At 32.7% G+C, this 5,899-nt stretch overlaps 1 pseudogene; it reads left to right on the top strand.

Annotated features, from left to right (window-relative positions):
- Positions 1–1,033: 1,033 nt before the first annotated feature.
- Positions 1,034–1,152, top strand: LOC111733664 (annotated as a pseudogene).
- The last annotated feature ends 4,747 nt before the right edge of the window (positions 1,153–5,899 follow it).

Raw genomic sequence — 5,899 nt, 5'->3', positions numbered from 1 at the left:
GTCTAATGGCTGGTAGAGAAAGCTCCCTTAATTTCCACCTCTAAAGAGCTTTCAGCTATTTGTGTGTGACTCTCCAATGCTTAGAACAATTACTGTGTCTGCACATGTGTGTTTATGTTGTTTCAGGAGTGGGGGAAACTATAAGGAGAATATAAAAACCTGATATTTAGGTTATTCTAGAGGTAATCCAGCAGCACAGAAGCAGAAACACTAATTCTACAAACTCCTCTGTTCAAGGCTTCTCCTCTTTATGTATCCCACTTCCCACAATCCAATAACACTGACACGTCTTTACTACACTGTTCCGACCTAGACTTCAGCCTAGGCATGGCCATGTTGTATGTCTGCTTCCCTATCTTTCTTTCTCTAGGACCAAACTTTATTCAGAAGACCTGCTTTTCATTTGTTGGTTTAAATGCTGCCTTGGTTTATCAGTCATTTCACAAACTTTTATAAAATGCCCTCTCTCACCTGAGCACATCTTCCTCCAATCTTGAGTTATCACCAGGACTTGTTTTCTTATTCAGTTCCCTGCTTGGACCATTTGGCAGCTTTATAGAATGGCTCCACCTCTCACCTCTCCTGGAACCCAAGCAAAGGGCTGGGGTGTGGGGGTGGGGAAGTATTAGCAAAAAGAAAGGGATTCTTGTTCTATGTGAGTGTACATAGTGGGGGGGATTCTGTAACTTTCTGTCAGAACCCTTTCTAGGTGAGGACAGAATTTTACGAGTCCCTTGAACCAGGGGTGAGACCTTGGTCAAGCCTTCTAGTTGAGTGGATGAGGAGCTTGTGTGTGTGTGCGGTGGGAGGCGACCACCTAGGCACAGCATAGACGTGCTATTTGGGAAGAATTTTTTAATGATTCAAACTTATTTCCTTTGAAAGATGGCAATTCAAACATCTTATTCAAAAAGAAAAAGTGCTCAAAAATAAAAAAAGAACTTGAACCAGTAGCATGGAGAATTTTTGGGGTCTTTTTTTCTTCCAGAATTACCAGTATGAATGATTCTTTTTTATATTACAAGCCAATGTTGTCTATGGCCATGCTACCCTGAGCAAGCCTGATCCCATCTGATCTTGTAGGCTAAGCAGGGTCGGGCCTGGTTAGTACTTGGATGGGAGACCACTTAAGAAGACCAGGTGCTGTAGGTGTAAAAAATAAAAAAAATAAAAGATTGTAAGATGACAAGGTTCTTGCAATCTGTGAGGTCAACCAAGGGTTGCCTTGCCTAAAAAAAAAAAAATTCTATTGCTATGTGTTGACATATAGCAACTTAATTGTATGTTTGTTATGACAAAGTGATATCCATGACTAAGAGAACTTCAAAGTTTAATTGGGGAAAGAGACTCAAATAGCACCTGTGTCAAAATGAATAAATATCTGCTACAGATGCCTACTTCTTCCTGAAGGGAAGCTGTACTTTCAGCATTTAGCCTCAGGCTGGGTCATTCAGCCAACAGAGCTCACTCCTTCCAATCTTCCATCTGTGCCTGCTACACGCGCGCGCGCGCACGCGCACACACACACACACACACACACACACACACACACACACACACACACACTGTGGATGGTGGTCCTCTTCTCAGGCTCTAGCTTTGAATCTCATCTGCAGTGCTCCTGTGTACTCTTCAAGGCCTCCAGACACTTTTCTAGATTTTTAAAGATTTTTTTTCAGCCCCACCTACCTCTTGGGGAAAAGAGGGGGGAGTTCAGGCTCTTGTACCAGAGTTCTCAACTAGTCACCTTGGACACCATCAATTAACCTCATTTGCCCATTTCTAAGATGAGAAGAATAGTGCTAATTCTAAGAGGTGTTTTGAGGATTATATGAGTTATAGTAACAAAGTCTCTAGTCTATAGACACTCATTTCTTTTTATATAGCATTTTAAATAGCATTCAAGGACATATGTCACATTATAGCACTCATTTATGCATTTATTCAACACATTTATTTCATGTCTACTATTTGAAGGGCATTTTACTAGAGGCTAAATTGACAACAAAATTACAGTTTTTTCTCTCCTTGTGCGTTCTCGCAATACCAGAGGTCTTACTATGCAGTTTATTATAGTTGGTCTGAGCCAGCCATCACACATAATTTCTTCAATCTTCTTTCCCGCTCCTTAGACACAGCCTAACTGATCACTTAGCTTTGAGAAGCATCAGTTATCTCTTAAATATTGACATTGATATAATGGATTTACATGACTAATCCTAAAGCATGCTTAGTGTTTTAAAAGAGTAAATGTATATTATTGACCCTATGGATTTCACAACACAATTACTCCCAGGATGATACTGGCTGGGTTTCTAGTGAATAAGAAAGAAGTGACATACTCCACTGGAGGTGTTTTCATTCATTCATTTGGCATACAAAAAATATTTATAGACTTTTTTTAAAAATATCAATCTTGAAAGGTAAAGCAGTGGACTGGTTACAAGGAGCACTGGGTTCTTTCAGAGTTATCAGCTCCCCTTCAATGAGGATGTGCTTGTATAGCACCCATTAGTAAAACCCACCATCACAATTCTTCTCAACACCATAAAATGTTTCCTGAAAAGAGGGTGTAACCACATTCTTTAAGTAATCTTCTGTGCAAAACTTGCCCTGCTTCAGTTTACCTAAATGAAGCAAATAATCTATGCGTTCCTGTAGTCAAATACGTAAATTTTTTAATTTATGTATTTTGCTTTTGGTGACTCATTTACCACAAAAATAATATCCCATATTTTTCTTTAAATTTTAAAGTTTCACTTTTCTCATGAAAGTTTGACTTTTCCCAATTATCCTAGAATTATCTACTGGGACCCACCAATTTCCCACAGATTTTAAATGACACCAACTGGCATATTTCAAGTTTTTGTGTATGTGCAAATTTATTTTTAGCATCTCTATTTTATTTCATTGTTCTTTTTTCTTACTATTATAATAATAAGTTGTTTTAATTATTATTGTTTTATAATTAATTTTTAACCTTATATGGTATATAATCCCTTCTTACTCTTTTGTAAAAATTATATTTGATATTTTGGGTTTTTAAAATTCTACATAAATATTAAGATTATCTATGAAGTTTTAAGAAAACTGTTGAGATTCAGATTAGATTTGCATTGAATTTTTAGATTAGTTTAGGGAGAACTGACATATTTAAACTACTGAATATTGACAGAAATTAGCATAATATATCTCTACATTTATTCAGCTCTTTCTTATAACTTTCAATTAAGTTATACTATTTATATACAGAAGTCTTGCCTCTATTTATTTTAAATTATTTTAATATATATATTTTACTATTGTGGCTATCTTATTGTTTATTCTAATCAGTTATTACAAATGTTATTAATTTCTATATTTATTTTATATCCAACCATTTGCTCTAGTTAGGTCTAGTAGTTTATAAAGTTTCTTGAATTTTCTAGGTAAATAATCAAAATGTCTGGCTTTTTTGTTTTATTTCACTTGACTTCATGGAGACCATGATTTCTATGTTAAAGAAAAAATTTTAATAATTAATCATTATGTTTTGGATAGGTATTCTTTATAAAATTAGGATATTCCATTCTGTTTCTTACTCATTTAAACTGTTTATTTATAAACAATTTATTTATGTATAATAGGTGTAATCTTAATTGAATACTTTTTTAGTATCCACTGGTATGATCCAAATATTTTCCTCTGTTAAAATGCAAGTAATATATATTAATAGATTTTTCTGTTTATTTTTATTACTACTTAATATCTTTCTAAGATACATGTTTTTCACATTTAACATTTCTCAAATCAGTCTGTCAGACTATTAAAGTACAAAAGTTTTTTTCTCTTAAGAGTATATTAAATATGATGTGTGTTATAATCAATTACATCTCATATTAAATGAGATACATTAATAAGTTTCCTAATGTTAAAGCATTTAACAGTTCTATAAACCCACATGATATTTTTTATTTAGAAACTTTGTATTTAGTTTATGAACGACCTATAATTTTTGCCTCTTCTATCATCTTTTTATTTTATTATTTATATTGAAGTGCAAATGACATATGTTGTATTAGGTATACAACATAATGATTAGACATTTGTATAGATTGATGATCACCACAGTAAGTGTAGTTAATATTTATCATCATACATAGTTACAAAAATTTATTTTTTGTGCATAATGAGAACTTTAAAGACCTGCTGTGAGCAATTTTCAAGCATGCAATATGGTATTATGAACTATAGTCACTGTGCTATACATTACATTCCCATGTACATAAATAACTGGACATTTTGTACCTTTTGACCCTTCTTTTTTTTTTTTCATTTTACCCATTTCACCCACTCCCCCAACACCTGCCTCTGTTCTCCTTATGTTTGAGTTTTTGAGGCTCTTGTTTTTGTTTGTTTGGGTTCCAAATATAAGTGAGATTATATACATGTATTTGTCTTTCTCTGTCTGACTTATTTCACTTAGCATAATGTCTTCAAGTTTCATGTTGTTACAATGGCAAGATTTTTTTATATAACTGAATAATATTTCATTGTATAGGTTTATACAACTTCTTTGACCACTTATTCATCAATGGACACAGGTTGTTTTCATGTCTTGGCTAGTGTAAATAATGCAGTAATGAACATAAGTGTGCACATATATTTTTGAGTTAGTATTTTTGTTTTCTTCAGATAAATACTCAGAAGTGGAATTGTTGTATCATATGGCAGTTTTATTTGCAGTTTTTTAAAAAACTTTTAACAGTTTTCCATAGTGGCTGTACCAATTTACATTCCCACCAACAGTGCACAAAGGTATACTTTTCTGCACGTCCTCCTCACTAACACTTATTTCTTGTTATGTTTATTCAAATTTTCTGCCCATTAAAAAATTTCTATTGAGTTTTATGAGTTATATATATTTTCTGGATATTAACCCCTTATCAAATACATGATTTTTCAAACAAATTCCCCATTTGGTAGATTTGTTGTTGGTTTTATTTTTTTTTCATTTTGTTGATGGTTTTCTTGGCTGTGCAATTTTTTTAAGTTTTTTTTTTTTAAGTTTAATGTTTCTCCACTTGTTTATTTTTGATTTTATTATTGATGCTTTTGAATTCAAATCTAATAAATTGTTATTAAGACTGAGGTCAAGGAGCTTATCTTTTTTTTTTTTCCCTAGTTTAATGAATTCAGATCTTACATTCAAGTCTTTAACCCATTCACATTTACCCTGAGAATACTCACCAGCAGCGCTTGTGGCTGTAGTGTTTACACCAAGATAACTCCCAGATTACAGTCCTAACCTTATCTCCAAAGTTTGCCATAATTATATCTTGCTTTTATTATTATTTTCACATCACTCTGGTTTTTGAAAACAAATGACATCATTCTATTTATAGCATTCTGTTTTTAATAGTTTGCTAAAAATGTCAAATCTTAGAAAATGTAGAATTCTACACTTGATGTTAAATGAACACTGGCAGCGCTGCACACACTTTTTTTCTAAACAAGAAAAAGTTTAATTTAATGTATATGATGTATGATAATGGTCCATTTTCTTTCTTTGTTTAATGTGGCTGTTCAGTTTTTCCAAAACCATTTATTGAAGAGAATGTCCATTGTCTATTGTATATTTTTGACTCCTTTGTCAAAAATAAGAACACACTGTTTTGCTTAATACAACCTTGTAATATATTTTGAAAATAGGTTGTGTGATCCTTCCAGCTTTGTTCTTCTTCTTAAGAGTGATTTAGCTGCTTGGGGTCTTTTGTTCCATACATAGTTTAAGATTGTTTCTTCTTTTTTTTGTTAAAAATGCCATCGGAATTTTGATGAAGATTGCATTAAATCTGTAGATAGCTTTGGGAAATATTGACATTTTAACAATTTAATTCTTTCAATCTAAAAGCATAGA

This window comes from Pteropus vampyrus, unplaced genomic scaffold (genome assembly GCF_000151845.1).
Source record: "Pteropus vampyrus isolate Shadow unplaced genomic scaffold, Pvam_2.0 Scaffold607, whole genome shotgun sequence".
Classification (NCBI taxonomy): domain Eukaryota; kingdom Metazoa; phylum Chordata; class Mammalia; order Chiroptera; family Pteropodidae; genus Pteropus; species Pteropus vampyrus.
This window is presented reverse-complemented; position numbering and strand designations above follow the sequence as displayed.